We start from the raw sequence: 21,514 nt of genomic DNA, 5'->3' as shown, positions 1-21,514 counted from the left end.
CAACTAGGTATTTATAACTCTTATAAATTTAACCTATGAGTCATGCTTCATGCAATGTCCATTCATTACTATATATAACTTTTATATACTTGGTAATGCTTCCATACACCTTTATACTATAACACTTATAATATAAAGATGATGCATGTCTATGCTTAATGCATGCATAAATATAACTCTTATATTATATGATGCATGAGCATGCTCTTATGTAATTTAAATCATGCAAACTACTATATCATACCACTAACAATATAGAGATGATGCATGACCAATGCATAACCTAAGGTGAGATTTCAACTATATGACATACCATATGGCATATAATCAAACATACATCCTATTTACATTCACCAAAGACTAATGGACTGGGATGATTAGCCTCAAAACCGAAAGTTAAAATTCTATCTATTACATAAATCCATCGAACAAACCAGTTCACAGGCAAACCGGGTCTTGAACCACCCGAGCGAAGCCTTCCTGATCGTTTAGTAAACTAGCCAAGTATCCACGATCGCTTAGCAATGATCGAGTATCATTTACATTGCAATGAAGCATGAGGCACTCAATCATTTAGTGCTTTAACATTAAACGCGCAAGTCTAAATGATCGTTTAGATGACGACGTTGCTGTGAAGCACGATCGTCTAGACAATCATAGAGCAAACACTTAAGTAACCTTTACTCCGCGATCGTGTAGTCAGTGACTAAGCGATGGTTGAGCTACACGATTGTTTAGTGCACGTGCTTCAACCTTGCTGCCGAGTATCTCATACTCAATGATCGCTTACCCTATCGTTTACATGACCTGGCCAACGCTTGGTCTTCTTCTTCCTCAAAGTATAGTGCAACTTCTTGCCTTGAAGCTTCATCACGCGCGACTCACTAACTTAAACACTTTGAATTTACAGACTCAATAGCAAGTTAATATGCCCAAAAACACAGTGGACCTTACAATCAACTTTATATGTAAAAGAATTAAATAACCAGAGGCAACCGTCTCAGAAAATTTCATTAATCCACATCGACAAACATATGTTCAACACTTAAACAGAATGTAGACATGCTTTACCCACAAAGAGTGTAAATTCTATTCTATATATCAATGGGTTTGGAAGATCAGAACCTGACTCTGATACCAATTGAAGGAACTCTTATCAAAGAGAATCTATGAGCGGAAGCAAGATCGTTCCAAATTCATTGTGACAGAAACACAAGCATTCACAAACATACAAACAAGTTATGCATTTCAGAACAAATTACGGCATGCTTTCAATAAATTAAATACAAAAGAACGAGAGACTCACCTTTGAAGAACTCTTCTTCTGTCTTTCTCTTGCTCTCGTTTGGATCAACACCTCTCGCTATCGCTGCGAACGTCTACCCAAATCTCTCACTGTCGCTTAGCAAACAAACAGTCTTCTCCACGAACAACCAGCAACTAGAATACCATCACTTAGTAAGTATTCTCAGAGTGAGAATACAGAAGGTGTGGGCTCTATTAGATTTGGTAGAGGGAAGGAGGAAACAATGATCGTATTCAAGGACCAAGCAAGTGGAAGAGGTTTGTGCCTATCATATAGACTTGTGCTTGATCGTTTAGAAAAGGTGCACGATCATTTAGGTAATGTGGCTTGATCATTTACACGATCGTTTAGTGAATCTCGCTTAGGCGCGCGATCACTTAGTAAAAGCTATACGATCATTTAGGCAAATGCACGCGTACACGATTGTTTAGTCAACACTTGAAGTTGTCGTGTAGGCTCTTGTGAGCTAAACGATAGACAGTGAACAACCAAAGAAGCAATAGTCCGATTCTTTTCCAAAATGAAAAAAAGTTTCATTTCATCGTTCAGTTATGATAACTGAATACAACCTCACAGTTTCATGCACGATTATAGAGAAAATCACTGACAATTATCTCATAATTGTTTTAATTATAAATAAATATAATAAATAACTTATCAAATTATATTTATAACCTATAGTTTTAATATCACATCATATACAACATTTAAACCATAGTCATTTTTCTCCTTTACTTGATATAAATCATATTTACATAATTTTCCTCCAATTAATGTATCTCATACATCATGTCATCTATATAATATATAATTGAACCAGTTTAATCATATCATATATAATCAAACTCCTTCTTGTCAATTTAAACACTTCAAACTGGCCCAAAAACTGATTCTCAACTTGAATCCATTGAGCTACCAAATGGACCTTATGGACCTGTAGCTTGAAGCTTCAATGGTACGTGAATAGCTGACTAAACTCTTTAGTCACGAGATTCACCATCTGTTAACTGCCAGACACTCCACTAAAGACCGACAGCTGCACTCTTCTCACCATAGATATATTTCTGTGTCCATCAGATATAACTAGTCAACAGTACGATAACCTTTCACAGATGCTCGTAAATACAACTGGGCCAATTTACCATTTTGCCGCTATAGTTACATCTAACTTCTTAAGTACCACTGATCCCTTTAATGAACAATATCTCATAGTCCTACTATGAGTGGACACCTCTCGGGCTATGAGAAGGTTTGACGCCACATCATTCAAGCCTCGGAATCAACCCTTAAGGGAGCAATCTATCTACTTACCCCTTCTTCGGGTAAGGAGTGAATTCCATCTTGTGTAGTTGAGTTCCTAACTCCCCAATTAGACGAATCCCTAAAGTAGTAGGTTTGAGAGTCAGCTATCTGGCTACTCGCACCCATGAAAATCAAAGGACTGCCCTTAAAGGCAGGAGTTCCCAACTCACTCAGGATTAAGGTCATGTTACCTATGGTCATCTTAGTGAAGTGAAGTCTCTGTTATGAACGACGTTATATAACGAGACTATACACTTGTGGTCCGATCTTATACAAACCCTTTGTATAGGACACCCCTACTCGCATGTCTTCATATGCATGGTCAGGATCAGACCATCTGTAGTAGTTCACAACACTTGTAAACCTCTACAAAGTGGGTCGTATCCGTAGGTCACCAGGATAAGGTATCCCTTCTTTATCCTTATACTACAGACCTTTTAGGCTATCACTTAAGGCATGATCCACTTGTATATCTCATATATATGCTTAAGTTTACATACAATAACCATGGATCTCTATTTATTGGATATGAGTAAATGCAAATAAAATAAATCTTATTTTATTCATAACAATGTGTACAATGTTTATAAACTACGAGACTCTGGGAGAAATAGGATACTAATCCCAACACTAATAACTCAGGTTAGTCATTCTCACGCTCTTCTACGTCTGGCATGTCCCACAGACGCTTGTTTTAGACTACTTGCACCACTTGTTTAGCTTGACTGGCAAATACAAAAGGCTCGTTAACAAACCAATGACAAGCTGTATTAATAGATATATATACCCCAAATCCACATATACTCTATTGGTCTTTTTAAGGTCTATATCGAACCAGGTACACTTAAGCATAATTACATGTCTTCTCTTGGCATACTGGAAGTCCAATACTTCAATGACAACACCATAGAAATTATGGAGATCACCTCCACCTTCACTTTCTGAAAGCACCATGATCCCGTTATTTTGTGTACTCCGACAATTATCAAGCTCACTACTGTATTCCATTAACAATACATCCACTATATGAGCGCACTTCTGAAGTTGGCCCCATCGCTAGTGAATATATATCATCAGACATATCTCCATTTTCACGCAATGAAAGAGCCTATTAATTCAGTACAACGCAGTATATCTTAAAATCTAATTTCACCTGAATTAATTCAAATGAAGTTTTACTTGTCTTTTAAACCCATGCTTACATGAGATTTGAACCAATTAGGAAAGCCTCATTGGTGCTTTCTGTATAAATCATCATAACTTTGAGCTTTATGTCAAATTAGTCTCAAATATTGCTTATAAGAAAGAGACATGTCTCAAATTTCTATTTCACACTTTGTATCAAAATCATCAATTACAATAGAATGTTCAAAACATACTTTTGATAAGATTTTATTTCCATGCAATTGTTCAAGATGTACCAATGTGCACTGCATTTCTCTTTTCTCAATAATGTCCTTACTCTTGGTGCTCCTAATGGTCGCGCATTTTGTCTGAACATTGAGAATTCACCACATATCTTATTCTTTGGAAGTCTATCATCATTTCTTTTATCTCCATTGAACCTCGTCTCAATTCCAGTTATGTATAAAGAACAAAATACCAATGACATTATATATGCGTCTACTATAGAACCCTCAGGACGTGCTTTGTTTTTTACATATTATTTCAATGTCTGTAAGCTTCTTTTGATAGGGTACATCCAACTATAACTATCTGGACCTGCAACTTTTGTTTCATATAGAAAATGGACGGCAGAGTGCACCATTACATCAAAAAAATGCCGGTAGAAATATTTGTTCTAACTTACAAAGTATGATTATAATGTCTCTTTGTAATCGATCCAAGTCCTCTGTTGATATTGTTTTTGCACATAGATCACATAAAAATTTGCATAACTCAACGACAACAGTGGACACGTCCTTTTTTAAGTATGCTCGAACACCAAATGGAAGAAGCCTCTAAAGCAGAACATGCGAGCGTGAGTTTTTAGCCCCCATAGTTTTCCATCTTTCTCACTCACACATCTTGATATATTTGATACAAACCCATCAAGAAATTTTGCTGATTTCATCCACTTACAAAATGCAACCTTGTCATTAGTAGTCAATATGTATGCAGCGTGTGACTTTACAACTTTATCTCCTACCTTTTGCAGGTGTAGTTCTTTTCATATATTTAGATCTTCTAAATCCAAACGAGCATTAGTTGTATCCTTATTCTTTCACCCAATGTTTAACAATGTGCCTACCAAATTATCACAAATATTCTATTCAATATGCATAACATCCAACTTATGTCTCAATAAAAGTTTCGATCAATATGAAAGTTGGAAAAATATATATTTTTATTCCAATTTAAACTTTGTTTCCATTTTTTATCACGTTTCTCTGGATGTTTGCTAAGCACGGAAAAGTTTAACAAGTTCACCTCTCATAAGATATCTTCTCCATCCATGAAAACTGGAGGAGGTCTGCGTTCCACTTTTCCATCATATTGTTTTCTCTTGTGCCAACTGTGATTATCTAGAAGATAATGTCAATGCCTGATAATGGGCAGAAATGCACGTTATCATAGTGCTAAGTTCTTAAACAATGCTGGCTTGTGTTGATAAAATGTGTTAGATTGCGTCCAAAAAGCATTAAGTTTATTATATTGCGGCTGCATGCATTCATCGCATATGAACATTTGATTTTTGTATTTTTATGCAGAATATGTGTTGACGCAAGGCAAAAATTGCGATTATAGGAAATCATTGGTCGAGTGCAGCATTATCGCAAGGCTTTACGGTGATTGTGTTCGCAAACATTTTCTCAAGAAGGATTGCCACAACTTAGTGGGCGCAACTTGGTGGGTGCATCTGGGTGAAAGGCATACTTAATCGCGATGGGACAAAAAGCTAGTGACGGTCGAATCCGAATTAAGCTGACAGCCGCTAACGATAACAAATACATTTAGCTTTTCGATGATCGGCGCATCAGTCAGGGAATTAATGCCATCTCATTTGAGCAATCATAAGAGAGAAGCCACCTTCACCTCAAAGCTCTATAAATACCAAAGGCATCCTTTAGAAAAGGGGTTCACCAGTTAGAAAATTCACCAGTTAGCTTAGCACGTCTTTGTCCATAGTTCTTCCTTCTTATTTTAAGGCGGAGCATGAGAAGAGTAAAAACGCCGGAAATCGCTCAGGGCAACTCGAGAGAGAACCTCGAGGCGTAGAAGCAGAGGGTGGGCCGACTCTCGCGAGAGCGAGATTATTTTTTTGAACACGAGTAGAAAAACAATGTAAAAGCCTGGGCAGCAAGAGATTGCTACCAGGCTCTTTATTCTATCATTGCATTGTTATTTTGGACTTCATCTTTATATTTATACAATGGAAGTTCTTATTCCACATCTGTTCACTCTCTTAGCACGCATGAGTAGCTAAACTAGTCGAATGGGTTGAGAAGAACTAAGCTAACATGACCTAGGAAGTTCATTGCTTGCGATTATCTTGTGTTATGCTGTGCCAAATACCCCTTTAGAGCTACTCGAGAGAGAGTCTGAAGAAAAAACTTAAGACTCGAGAGAGCTAGGTTAGAATCTAGACTCGAGAGAGCAAGATTAAAACTGCATAAACAAGAGATAGGGACTTAGAGATAAGCTCTGTTTGTCAACCTGCATCGCATGCATCCTAGAGATGGGAATGATATTATGTGTTCGCCTTATTTGTGTGTGTGTCATTTTGTCATTGCATAAATAAGAATAGAGGCTTATGTGTAGGTCCTATAGAATATCGCATATATCACATGCGTTCTAGCCTTAGAAGCCGTGGCATTCGCACCGAGAGGTGGTTTACTGTTGTATGCATGTTGCATGATCGCATAACATGAATGCTCCTAGGAAGTGTTAGCTGGAACTTTTCTCAACCCGTTCACCGCATACTCATCGCATCTTCCATTTATTCAGCTCTTTTCAAACTCCGCCGCATTTGTTTATTTTTCATTACCGCAAATAACAACCTCAACAACTATTTATTTATTTGGTTACTGCAAAGTTTTCCTAAAAATTACCACCGCAACCTATTTTCCAAAGTCTCTGAATTCGACCCTGGACTTACCAGGAAACTCAGTGGAGTTCACTTGGATTCCGCTGAGAAAACTTGAGTGCTCAATGCAATTTCATCATCGCATTTCATCCGCAAATCCACATCATAAAATAACGCATTAATGCCCCATAAAACATTGCTTTCCTCTCAGCCTCAATGATGATATATCCTCTTTATAAATAGTGCATGCTTGGTAACTTTTGGTACTCCATCCAGATAGGTCACCATATGTAGGAAAGTCATTAATAGTCCACTAAGCTCGCACGTAGTTGAAAGTATTCGCTGCTAACACAATCATAAGTGTGCACACCATCATTCCATAACTCCTTTAACTCTTCAATCAATGGTTGTAAGAAAATATCAATTTCTTTTCCAAGAGATTTTGGCCCAGGTATAAGAAGGGAGACAATGAAATTTATCTCTTTTATGCATTTCCAAGGTGGTAAATTGTAAGGAATGAACACCACTGGCCACGTACTATACGAAATACTCATTTTCCCGAATGGATTGAAGTCATCTGTAGCTAGTCCTAAATGAACATTTCGTGGGTCTGAAGTAAACTGAGGAAACTCACAATCAAAATGCTTCAACTTCAACATCAGTTGGATGTCACAACACACCATTAATTTCAACATGTTTATCTTTATGCCACCTCATTTCAGGTGCAATATGTTTAGATGCAAATAATCGCTTCAATCTTAGTATTAAAGGAAAATGTCGTAAAATTTTATGTTGAAATCTTTTTATTTTTTTCTAGATTCAACTTTGTACTGAGATTCACCACATACTAGACATTGTTACAAATCGACAAATTCTTTCCAATATAGGATGCAATCGTATTTGCAAGCATGAATAGACTCATATCCTAGTCCTAATTCACGTAATTTTTTTTTAGCTTCATAAAATGAACTAGGTATGGATGCTCCAACGGGAAATGCTTCTTTTAACAATTCAAGTAACAAATCAAATGACTTGTTAGTCCAATCGCTAAGAACCTTAATATGCATCAACTTTACCAAGAACAACAACGAAGAGAAATTTGTACAAGCAGGGTACAACTCGTTGCATGCTTCATTTATTAAGTCTTCAAATAACCTTGTATTATTTTCTCTTTCTTGGACATTGGTGTACATTGTTGGGGTTTGTGCCCTAAAGTCTCGTGTCCTATAGTTTGTAAACAAGTTTGTACGAACACTTGTGATATATAATATATATGATATTTACTTCACTACTTGACTTTGCACATTTAGATGTTTTTTATTTTACCACAAACCAATAAACTTAATATCCTTGGTTGTCTTTATGTAACTTAAGCATGTATGTAGTGACATATAAGTGGAGCATGTCTTAAGTGACAACCAAAATAGTCTGTAGTATATGGATATAGGACGGAAGCCTTATCCTAGTAACACTATGAACGTGGCCCGCTTTGTGGAATTGTTACGAATGTTGTGACTTATCACAGATGGTCTGATCCTGATCATTCGTGTAGTGGATATGTGAGCGGGGGCGTTCTATAAAAAAAGTTTGTATAAGACATGACCTCGAAGTGTTAATGTCTTGTCATATAACTCCGTTCATGACTGAGATTTCATTTCACTAGGATGACCATAGGTAACATGACCTCAATCCTGAGTGAGTTGGGAACTTCTGCCATTGAGGACGGACCTTTGATTTGCATGGGTGCGACTGGCCAAAGCGCTGATTCAAACCTACCATTTTGGAGATTCGTCTGATTTGGGAATTGGGAACTTAGCTTTATAAGATGGAGTTTACTCCTTCCCCAAAGTAAGGGTAAGTAGATAGATTGCTCTCTTAAGGGCTGATCCCGAGGCTTGAATGATATGGCGCCACACACCTTCTCATGGCCCAAGAGGTGTTGACACATAGTAGGACTATGTTGTATTGTTCATTAGAGGGATCAGTGGTACTTAAGGAAGAAGATGTAATTATAGGTGCAAAATGGTAAATTGGCCTACTGTAATTACGAGCATTTGTGAAGGGCATCGTATTGATGATTGGTTATATCCAATGGACATAGAAATATATCAATGGTAAGAAAAGTTCAACTGTCGGTCTTTAGTGGAATGCCTGACAGTTAACGGATGGTGAATATCGTGACTAAAAAGTTTAGTCAGCTATTCACATACCGTTGGAGCTTCGAGCCATATGTCCATAAGGTCCCCTTGGTAGCTTGGATACAAGTTGAGAGTCAGTTTTTGGGTCAGTTTGAAATGTTCAAATTGACAAGAAGAAGTTTGATTATATATGATATAATTGAATGATTTAATTAAATATGATTAATTAACTTTATGTATGAGATACATTAATTTGGAGAAAATTGGATATAAATATGATTTATATCTAGCAGGGGAAAATATTATAATTAATATATGATATTAATTTATCTGTTATGAATATGATGAGGTCACATTCATTGGATGGTTGTAAAGGAAATTGGACGACATCTCTTTTGTTCTAAATAACGGATGAGTGTATTGAAAGATCACTTTGAGATGCATAAATAGCTGACGGTGTGTTGAGCATGGAGGCGCGGACATTGTGTTAAAGAGAGTGCTATCACTTAGAAAATCAGTGCCTATACGATAGTACCTGCACGATTGCTTACATATACAATATTGCTAAGCGACCACTTACCGATTACACCTTCACGCACTATTAACTAAACGATCGTTTACCTTTTCCTAAGCGATCCTTTAACTTTCGATATTTACTAAACGATCGTATAGATGATCGCTTAGTTTTTCCTACACGATCGTTTAGACAATCGCTCACCCTTTTCCTACACGATCGTTTAGACGATCGCTTACCCATTCCTACACGATCTTTTAGTTGATCGCTTACTTTTTCTACATGATCGTATACTTCACCTAAACAATCAAGCATCTTGTCTATGCAATAGACGACCTCATCTCCCACTTGCTTGATCATTGTATACGGTCTCTCTTCCTCCTTTCTTCTACCAAATCCGAACAAAGCCCACACTTTGGATTCTCACTCCAAGAATGCTGAGGGCTCTGAGTAGTGGTGTCATCTCTGTTTCCTTCCGTTCGAGTGGTGATTGTTCGAGGTAGACGATTGGATTTTAGACTAGCTATGAAGAAGAAATCTTCATCGGCATGATCTCTTGATCTCTTTAGCATTTTGAATGCATATTAGTATATTTTGAATGTATATGTGGTAATTCTGTCACAATGAATTGGAAAGATCTATTTAACGCGCACGCGCACTAGACGATCGTATAGCTCAGCAAGCCTCATCGCTTAGTTACTGACTATATGATCGCGGAGTAATTGCATGGTAAATCGTTTACCTTTCGCGTGCTAAGTGGTCATCTAGACGATTACGCTTCACGGCCTCATTATTGTCTATGCGATCATTTAGCTTTTACGCTATCGTCTAGTGTGCGCTACATGATCGTTTACCTGGAGACATTTATTATACGATGGGAGCTTCGTCCGGTGGTTCAAGACCCGGTTCGCTTTTGAACTGATTTGCTCAGCTGAATTATGTAAATAGATTGTTTTCTCATTCCGATTTTTTTTTGGTTCATCCCGGTCTATTAATCCATGGTTTTATACATGTGATGTATATATATATATATATTCTGTCATATGGTATGCACATATAGATAAATCCCACCTTAGGTCATGCATATTCTCTTTATTATAAATGTCATGTTTTAGTGAAGCACGATTTAATTTACATAAGTGCATGTTCATGCATCATATAATATAAGGGTTATATTTATGTATGCTTTATTTATTTAACGTTATATTTATGAGCGTTATAAATACTTCGTTATTTGGCATGAGTGTTTTAGTTGTTTATTTTATAAATGGTTATAAAATGAAATTAGAACTAAAATAATTAGTAAAAGATTAATATGTAGCAAGTCTATCTATAATAGACTTTTCGTCGAAGGCGGGTTCTATCTAGGCTGGGGTATTTAAAATGGCAGCAACGGAACACCCCTACTTGGAAACCTACCTGGAAAGGTAATTTAGATAGATTTGATGCATGCATGAAAATTAAGGCCAGTCCATTAAAGAATTTAATGTGACTACTTGGATTTGTTTTTTTTTTTTTTTTAAATTTCAAAGACAGAAGTTGTTTTTGAGCAAACTTAATAAATGACTCAGATCATTATCAGTAGCCTGATAGTCTAGGTTAATAAACCCCTAGGTAGAACATTCAGTGAGAGTTCTTGGCGCATTTGATGCTTCATTTCTCCTTCATAGTCTACACCGTGAGATCTACCCTCAGCCTCGAGGCACCTTTGGTGTGTCCTCCTAACAGATGGTGTTTGGGTAGGTCAATATCAAGGTGGATGGAGAGAGTGTTCATAGTAAGTGGGAGCGAGAAGTGCGACAACATATCCTTCAGTCTCCCTCATTGGATTGAATAAAGTTTCTGTGCATCGCCTCGTGACACCCTGGGTGTGTCCCCTTATAGGATGGCTGTTTTGTGCGTTTCTTTATTTGATCTTCTGTAAGAGGATAAGGTTACTTAGTCTCTTTTCCTAATATGCTTTTTTCCCTATAGTGGGGTGCATTAGAGCGGGACTCTGAGGCCGAAAACGAGGGGTTACACTTATGCAGGATTGTTAAGGGTTAACTATTCTGGACCGAACAAATGGTGGCTATTAGGTTTAGTTCGAAGAGTTGGTTTTGCCTAATGATTGAGAATTTCTCATCCTAGTGAAAGGATATCTGATCACTCCACCAATGACGTTTGTCTTGCCTCACTAGGGCATCATTGCAAAATAGAAGCCTTTTCACTTAGGGTACTTGGAATCTGTTTTGCTAAAATTAATTGGTTAAAAAAATGTGGTTTTTGCAAAGTCTTATAAAAAGTTATTCATTTTTTTCAGCAACAGTTTTTAATGGCATCAACCACTATCAATTTACTTAGCGCCAAAAAACTGAATGGCCAAAACTATTCAAGTTGGAAATATATGCTCACGATGATACTCATCATTGAGGATCTGAAGTTTGTCCTTACGGAGGAATGTCCTCCTATTCCACCTCAGGACACTACTCGAAATGTTCGGGCGACGTATGAGCATTGGACTCGAGCAAACAAGAAGGCCCGGGCCTATATTCTAGCCAGTTATAGTGATGTGTTGGCCAAGAAACACGAGTCCATGGTCTCAGCTCGTGAGATCATGGAGTCCCTGCAGGGAATGTTTGGACAGCCGTCTAGATAGCTCAAGCATGAGGCTCTGAAACACATCTTTAGTTCCAAAATGGAGGAAGGCACCTCTGTTCATGAACACGTACTAAATATGATGGTCCACTTTAACGTGGCGGAGATGAATGGGTCTAAAATCGATGAGGGTAGTCAGGTTAGCATTATCCTGCATTCATTGTCGGAGAGTTTCCTCCACTTTGTTAGCAATACGATTCTTAACAATGTGAACTACTCCCTTACCACTCTCCTCAACGAGTTGTAGACTTATCAATCCTTGCTAAAAAGTAAGGAGAAAAAGAGAGATGAGGCAAATGTTGTCTCGTCTTCTAAAAAGTTATATCGAGGTTTGACCTCAGGAACAAAATCTGTACCTTCAACTTCTAACTCTGGAGAGGGGAAGAAGAAGAAGGGTGATAAAGGGAAAGGGGATGTGCCTGCTAACCGCCATCTGTCGCCCAGAAGAAGTGTCCACTGCCAGTTGAAAAAGGAAAATGTTTTCACTGTAACAAAGACAGACACTGGAAGAGGAATTGTTCTCGTTATCTAAAGGAAAAGAAGGTTGCCAAGGCTAAGGCCAAGGCAGACAAAGATAAATATGATTTGTTTGTATTAGAAACTTGTTTAGTGGAGAATGATGATTCTGCTTGGATAGTATATTCGAGCACCACTAATCATATATGTTCTTCTTTTCAGGGGATTAGATCCTAGCGACAATTGGAGGCTGGTGAGATGACGTTGCAAGTAGGCACCAGGCACATCGTCTCAGCTGTGGTAGTTGGAGACATCCAGTTTACTTTACAGAATAAGTTTCTTATGTTAAAAGATGTCTTTGTAGTTCCTGAACTAAAAAGGAATCTTATTTCTGTAAATTGTCTGTTACAATTCAATTACACTATTTCTTTTAAATTGAATAAAGCATTTATTCATAAGGATGGTGTTGATATTTGTACAGCTAAACTGGAAAATAGCTTGTATGTGCTAAGACCTTTAGCCTTAAGTTCCTTCCACAATATAGAGATGTTTAAATATGCCGTAACTCAATCTAAATGCCAACGAGTTTCTCGAAAAGAAAATTCTCGATTTTGGTACCTTCAATTAGGGCACATCAATCTCAATAGGATTGAGAGATTGGTGAAGAATGACCTTCTAAGCGAGTTAGAGGAAAATTTTTTACCAGTGTGTGAATCTTGCCTTGAAGGTAAGATGACTAAACGACCTTTTACTGGAAAAGGTTATCGAGCCAAAGAGCCTCTTGAGTTAGTACATTCTAACCTTTGTGGTCTTATGAATGTGCGAGCTCGAGAAGGCTATGAGTACTTTATAAGTTTTACTAATGATTACTCGAGATATGAGTATGTCTATTTGATGCAACGAAAGTCTGAATCTTTTGAAAAATTCAAATTATTTAAGGCCGAAGTTGAGAACGCTTTGGATAGACGAATAAAAACACTTCGATCAGATCGACGTGGAGAGTTTTTGGATTCTGAGTTCCAGGACTATTCATTAGAACATGGAATCGTTTCCCAACTCTCGGCATCGGGTACACCTCAGTAAAATGGTATAGCAGAGAGGAGAAACCGAACCTTGTTGGACATGGTTCGTTCGATGATGAGATACACTTTCTTACCGGACTCGTTTTGGGGTTTCGTAGTAGAGACTGTGATATACATTCTCAATTGTGTTCCTTCTAAGAGTGTTGCAAAAACACCTTTGGAGTTGTGGAACAGGCGTAAAACTAGTTTACGTTATTTCCGCATATGGGGTTGCCCAGCACATATGCTTGAGGAAAATCCCAAGAAGTTGGAATCACGATCGAGGTTATGCCTCTTTGTAGGTTACCCTAAAGGTACACGAGGAGGTTACTTTTATGATCTGTCCAAAAACAAGGTGTTTGTTTCCACGAACGTTACTTTCCTAGAGGAGGATCATATCAGGGAGCACAGTCTATATAGTAAAGTCGTATTAAGTGAGCTTTCCAAAGAAACTACTGAAACTTCAACAAGAGTTATTGAAGGACTTGCTTCATCAACCAGAATTGTTGATGATAGTTCATCTGGTAGGTCGGTTCCACCTCAAGATTTAAGGGAACCTCGACGCAGTGGGAGGGTCACAAACCTACCTGATCGCTATCTAGGTTTCATGAAAATCCTAGCTATGGTGACAAATGGCGACGTTGAGGATCCGTTGTCCTATAAAAAGGAAAAGGAGGATGTTGACCGGGATGAATGGGTCAAAGCCATGAATCTCGAGAGGGAGTCGAGTGTACTTCAACTTGGTATGGGATCTTGTAGATCAGCCTGATGGGGTAAGACCTATAGGTTGTAAATGGATCTACAAGCGCAAACGAGGTGCTGATGGGAAGGTGCAAACCTTCAAAGCTCGACTTGTGGCAAAGGGTTATACCCAGGTGGAGGGAGTCGACTATGAGGAGACTTTCTCACCTGTTGCCACGTTAAAGTCGATCTACATCTTCCTATCCATTGCACCTTATTATAATTATGAGATTTGGAAAATGGACGTCAAGACAATTTTTCTAAATGGCAATCTTAAAGAGACCATTTATATGGTGCAACCCAAAGGATTCATTGCCCAAGGTCAAGTGCAAAAGTTTTTTCAAACTGAATCGGTCCATTTATGGGCTGAAGCAGGCGTTTTGATCTTGGAATATTTGGTTTGATGCTGCAATCAAATCGTATGGCTTTGACCAAAACATTGATGAACCTTTTATTTACAAGAAAATAGTCAATAGTTCAGTAGCTTTCTTAGTATTGTATGTAGACGATATACTATTCATTGGGAATGATGTAGGTCTACTGATTGCAATTAAAAACTGTATAACGACCCAATTCCAAATGAAAGATTTGAGAGAGGCTCAGTTTATTCTGAGTATACAGATCTTTCGGGATCGTAAGAACAAAGTGCTAGCGCTGTCTCAGGCATCGTATATTGACAAAATCTTGCTCAAGTACTCGATGCAGAACTCCAAAAAGGACCTACTACCATTCAGGCATGGAGTCACTTTGTCTAAGGACATGTGTCCAAAGACGCCTCAAGAGGTTGAGGACATGAGACAGGTTTCATATGCATCTGCCGTTGGCAGTTTAATGTATGCGATGCTCTGCACTAGGTTAGACATCTGTATGCTGTGGGAATAGTTAGTAGGTATCAGTCTAACCCAGGCCAGGGTCACTGGACTGCAGTTAAGAACATCCTCAAGTATCTTCGGAGAACGAGGGAGTACATGCTCGTGTATGGGTCTAGGGATTTGATCCTTACTGGATAAACGGATTCTTACTTTCAGACTGATAAAGACTCTCGAAAGTCCATTTAAAGGGTCAGTATTTACTCTTAATGGAGGAGATATAGTGTGGCGGAGCACTAAGTAGGGATGCATTCCCGACTCCATGATGAAGGCCGAGTACGTATCGGCTTGTGAAGTTGCTAAAGAGGCCGTCTGACTCAGAAAGTTCTTGATAGAGCTGAAAGTTGTTCCATATATGTCTAGGCACATCACCCTTTATTGTGACAATAATGGTGTTGTGGCGAACTCCAAGAGCCCAAGAGTCATAGGCGTGATAAACATATAGAGCGGAAGTATCATCTAATCCGCGAGATAGTGCATCGAGGAGACGTGATCGTCACGAAGATCGCCTCGGAGGAAAATGTTGCTGATTCGTTTACAAAGACTCTCATGGCTACAGTGTTTGAGGGTTACCTTCAGAGCATGGGTCTATGGAACCACCGGCGGTTGGACTAGGGCAAGTGGGAGATTTTGTTGCACTAGGTTTTTATGCCCTAGTTTATTGTTTTGTACCTGTTTACTTGTACTCCTCACTTCGTTTTAGGACAATTGGGAGATTGTTGGGGTTTGTGCCCTAAAGTCTTGTGTCCTGTAGTTTGAAAACAAGTTTGTACGAACACTTGTGATGTATAATATATATGATATTTACTTCACTACTTGACTTTGCACATTTAGATATTTTTTATTTTACCACAAACCAATAAACTTAATATCCCTAGTTGTCTTTATGTAACTTGAGCATGTATGTAGTGACATACAAGTGGATCATGTCTTAAGTGACAACCAAAATAGTCTGTAGTATTTGGATATAAGAGGGAAACTTATCCTGGTAACACTACGGACGTGGCCTGCTTTGTGGAATTGTTACAAATGTTGTGACTGTTGGGGTTGATGCCCTAAAGTCTCATGTTCTGTAGTTTGTAAACAGTATGCATGAACACTTGTGTTGTTAATATATGATATTTACTTCACATCTTGTATTTTGCTCGGTTAATTGTTTTATTTGTTTTTTCACAAACTAATAAACATAAAATCTTTGGTTATCTGTATGTGACTCAAGCATGTATGTGGTGACATACAAGTGGATCATGTCTTGAGTGATAACCAAAATGGTCTATAGTATATGGATATAGGAGGGAAACCTTATCCTGGTAACGCTATGGATGTGGCCCGCTTTGTTGAATGGTCACAAGTGTTATGACTTGTCACAGATGGTCTGATCTTGATCATTCATGTTGGGGACATACGAGCGAGGGCGTCCTATACAAAGAGTTTGTATAAGACCCGACCACGAAGTGTTAACATCTCGTTATATAACACCGTTCATAACAGAGACTTCACTTCACTAGGATGACCATAGGTAACATGACCTCAATCCTGAGTGAGTTGGGAACTCCTGCCATTGAGGGCAATCCTTTGATTTGTATGGGTGCGAGTGGCCAAGTCGCCGATTCAAACCTACCATTTTGGGAATTCTTTTGATTTGGGAGCTGGGAACTCAGCTACACAAGATGGAATTCACTCCTTCCCCGAGGCAGGGGTAAGTAGATAGATGGCTCCCTTAAAGGCTGATTTCGGTGCTTGAACGATGTGGTGCCACACATCTTCTCTTGGCCCGAGAGGTGTTCACACATAGTTGGACTATGTTGTATTGTTCATTAGAGGAATCAGTGGTACTTAAGGAGTGAGATGTTAGTACGGGGCAAAACGGTAAATTGGCCCAGGTGTACTTACGAGCATATGTTAAGGGTCATCGTATTCATGATTGGTTATATCCAATGGACACAGAAATATATCTATGGTAAGAAGAGTTCAGCTATTGGTCTTTAGTGGAATCACTGACAGTTAATGGATGGTGGATCTCGTGGCTAAAGAGTTTAGTCAGTTATTCATGTACCGTTGGAGCTTCAACCCACAGGTCCATTAGGTCCCCTGGGTAGCTTGGATAAAGTCGAAAACCAGTGTTTAGGTTAATTTGAAATGTTCAAATTGACAAGTGGAAGTTCAATTATATATGATATAATTGGCTAAATGTATGAGATACATTATTTTGGAGGAAATTAGATATAAATATGATTTATATCAAGTAGAGGAGAAAATACTATAGTAGATATGTGATATCAAACTATAGGATATAAATATAATATGATTATATTAATTAATTAATTAATTGATTAATTATATGATAATTAATCAATTTTTATACGTTCGGACATGGGTAGTGGGCAGTGTATGGTAACCGATGGGTTAGAAATGAAAAAAGTTTTTATTTTGTATCGTGCATTCAATATTTCTTCGACCACCCAAAAGAATTCGTGAAACGATCATCCGAGAGCTTATACAATAGTTGTTTCTCCGTCTAAACGATCGTCTACCTCATGATTTATCTAAACGATCGTTAAGCTTTTCATACATGATCATGTAAATCCTCTATGCGATAAGCAATTCTGCTATACGATAGCACTGTTGGGGTTGATGCCCTAAAGTCTCATGTCTTGTAGTTTGTAAATAGTATGCATGAACACTTGTGTTGTTAATATATGATATTTACTTCTCATCTTGTATTTTGCTCGGTTAATTATTTTATTTGTTTTACCACAAACCAATAAACATAAAATCTCTGGTTATCTATATGTGACTCAAGCATGTATGTGCTAACATACAAGTGGATCATGTCTTGAGTGATAACCAAAATGGTCTGTAGTATATGGATATAGGAGGGAAACCTTATCCTGGTAACGCTATGGATGTGGCCCGCTTTGTGGAATGGTCACAAGTGTTATGACTTGTCACAGATGGTCTGATCTTGATCATTCGTGTTGGGGACATGCGAGCGGGGGCGTCCTATACAAAGAGTTTGTATAAGACCTGACCATGAAGTGTTAACGTCTCGTTGTATAACACCGTTCATGACAGAGACTTCACTTCACTAGGATGACCATAGGTAACATGACCTCAATCCTGAGTGAGTTGGGAACTTCTGCCATTGAGGACGGTTCTTTGATTTTCATGGGTACGACTGGCCAGAGCGTCGACTCAAACCTACCACTTTGGGGATTTGTCTGATTTGGGAACTGGGAACTCAGCTTCACAAGATTGAGTTCACTCCTTCCTTAAAGTAGGGGTAAGTAGATAGATTGCTCTCTTAAGAGCTGATCCTGAGGCTTGAACGATGTGGTGCCACACATCTTTTCATGGTCCGAGAGGTGTTCACACATAGTAGGACTATGTTGTATTGTTCATTAGAGGGATCCGTGGTACTTAAGGAGGAAGATGTAATTACAGGGGCAAAACGATAAATTGGCCTATTGTAATTACGAGTATCTGTAAAGGGTCATCGTACTAATGATTGGTTATATCCAATGGACATAGAAATATATCAATGGCAAGAAGAGTTCAACTGTCGGTCTTTAGTGGAATGCCTGGCAGTTAACGGATGGTGGATATCGTGACTAAAGAGTTTAATCAGCTATTCACATACCGTTGGAGCTTCGAGCCATAGGTCCATAAGGTCCACTTGGTAGCTTAGATATAAGTTGAGAGTCAGTTTTTGGGTCAGTTTGAAATGTTCAAATTGACAAGAGGGAATTCGATTATATATGATATAATTGAACGAGTTAATTAAATATGATATAATTAACTTTATGTATGAGATACATTAATTTGGAGAAAATTGGATATTAATATGATTTATATCTAGTAGAGGAAAATATTATAATTAATATATGATATTAATTTATCTGTTATGAATATGAAGAGATCACATTCATTGGACGATTATAAAGAAAATGGGATGACGTCTCTTCTGTTCTAAATAACGGATGAGTGCATTGAAAGATCACTTTGAGATGCATAAATAGCTGATGGTGTGTTAAGCATGGAGGCACGGACATTGTGTTAAAGAGAGTGTCATCGCTTAGAAAATCAGTTCCTATACGATAGTGCGTGCACGATTGCTTACATATACGATAGTGCTAAGCGATCGCTTACTGATTACACCTTTGCGCGCTATTAACTAAACAATTGTTTACCTTTTCTTAAGTGATCGTTTAGCTTCCGATATTTACTAAACGACCGTATAGATGATTGCTTATTTTTTCCTACACGATCATTTAGATGATCACTCACTCTTTTCCTACACGATCGTTTAGACGATCGCTTACCCTTTCCTACACGATCATTTAGACGATTGCTTACTTTTTCCTACATGATCGTATACTTCACCTAAACGATCAAGCATCTTATCTACGCGATAGATGATTTCATCTCCCACTTGATTTATTGTTGTGTATGGTCTCTCTTCCTTTTTCCCTCTACCAAATCCGAACAAAGGCCATAATTTGGATTCTCACTCTAAGAATACTGAGGGCTCTGAGTGGTGGTGTCATCTCCGTTTTCTTCTGTTCGAGTGGTGATTGTTCGAGGTAGACGGTTGGGTTTTAGACTAGTTGTGAAGAAGAAATCTTCATCTGATATGATCTCTTGATCTCTTTAGCATTATGAATGCATATTAGTATGTTTTGAATGTATATGTAGTAATTCTGTCACAATGAATTGGAAAGATCCGTTTAATGCGCACGCGTACTAGACGATCGTATAGCTCAACAAACCTCATCGCTTAGTTACTGACTATAAGATCGCGGAGTAATTGCATGGTAAATCGTTTACCTTTTGTGTGCTAAGCGATCGTCTAGACAATCAGGCTTCACGACCTCATTATTGTCTATGCGATCGTTTAGCTTTTACGCTATTGACTAGTGTGCGCTACACAATCGTTTACCTGGAGACATCTATTATACGATGGGTTTGAGTCTTGAGTCGTTCTTGATGAAGTTTGGAGCAAGGGTTACTTTTCTTCGTGGAAGAAGATGATCAAATGTTGGTCGAGTCGTGTAAATGATGAGGTAAAGGATGGCTGAGTATCGGATGCTCGGCTGTCGTTTAATGCACGTGCGCACTAGACGATCGTATAGCTCAGCAAGCCTCATTGCTTAGTTACTAACTATACGATTGTAGAGTAATTACATGATAAATCGTTTACCTTTAGCGTGCTAAGCGATTGTCTAGACGATTAGGCTTCACGACCTCATTATTGTCTATGCGATCGTTTAGCTTTTACGCCATCGTCTAGTGTGCGCTACACGATCATTTACCTAGAGACGTTTATTATACGATGGGAGCTTCACTCGGTGGTTTAAGACCCGGTTTGCTTGTGAACTGGTTTGCTTAGCTGAATTATGTAAGTAGATTGTTTTCTCATTCCGGTTTTGTTTTGGTTCATCTCGGTCCATTAATCCATGGTTTTATACATGTGATGTGTAGATATAGATATATTTGTCATAGGGTATGCACATATAGATATATCCCACCTTAGGTCATGCATATTCTCTTTATTATAAGTGTTATGATTTAGTGAAGCATGATTTAATTTACATAAGTGCATGCATCATATAATATAAGGGTTATATTTATGTATGCTTTATTTATTTAACGTTATATTTATATGCGTTATAAATATTTCGTTATGTGGCATGAGTATTTTAGTTGTTTATTTTATAAATGGTTATAAAATGAAATTAGAACTAAAATAATTAGTAAAAGATTAATATGTAGCAAGTCTATCTACAATAGATCTTTTGTCGAAGACGAGTTCTGTCTAGGCTGGGGTATTTAAGATAACAGCAACGGAACACCCCTACTTGGAAACCTACCTGGAAAGATAATTTAGATAGATTTGATGCATGCATGCAAATTAAGGCCAGTCCATTAAAGAGTTTAATGTGACTATTTGGATCTTTTTTTTGTTTTTTTTTAATTTCAAAGACAAAAGTTGTTTTTTTGAACAAACTTAATAAATGACTTAGATCATTATCAGTAGCCGGATAGTCTAGGTTAATAAACCCCTAGGTAAAACATTCAGTGGGAGATTCTTGGAGCATTTGATGCTTCATTTTCACCTCTAGCGTTTCTCCCTCATAGTCCACACCGTGAGATCTACCCTCGGCCTCGAGGCACCTTTGGCGTGTCCCCCTAACAGATGGTGTTTGGGTAGGTCAATATCAATATTCTCCTTTTGTATACTCAGTTGATAACTTGTTCCTAATCTTAGTTCATTCTTCATCCATTCTTAATAATATATGCGATAAGTTGAACCTACATGATTTAGACAATAAGTTGTAATTTTAATAATATAATAAAAAAAGGTCTATGAAACCTAAAAGCTTCTTATTTTATGTCTTTCAATCCCACCAAAAAAAATTTTAGTTTTGGTATAGTAAACCCTTTAATGGAGGGTAGGTTGTGT

The sequence above is a fragment of the Benincasa hispida genome, chromosome 10 (genome assembly GCF_027475165.1).
Source record: "Benincasa hispida cultivar pf3 chromosome 10, pf3_genome.v1.1, whole genome shotgun sequence".
In the NCBI taxonomy this organism is placed as follows: Eukaryota; Viridiplantae; Streptophyta; class Magnoliopsida; order Cucurbitales; family Cucurbitaceae; genus Benincasa; species Benincasa hispida.
The sequence above is the reverse complement of the archived record's forward strand: the minus strand, read 5'-3'. Positions refer to the sequence as shown.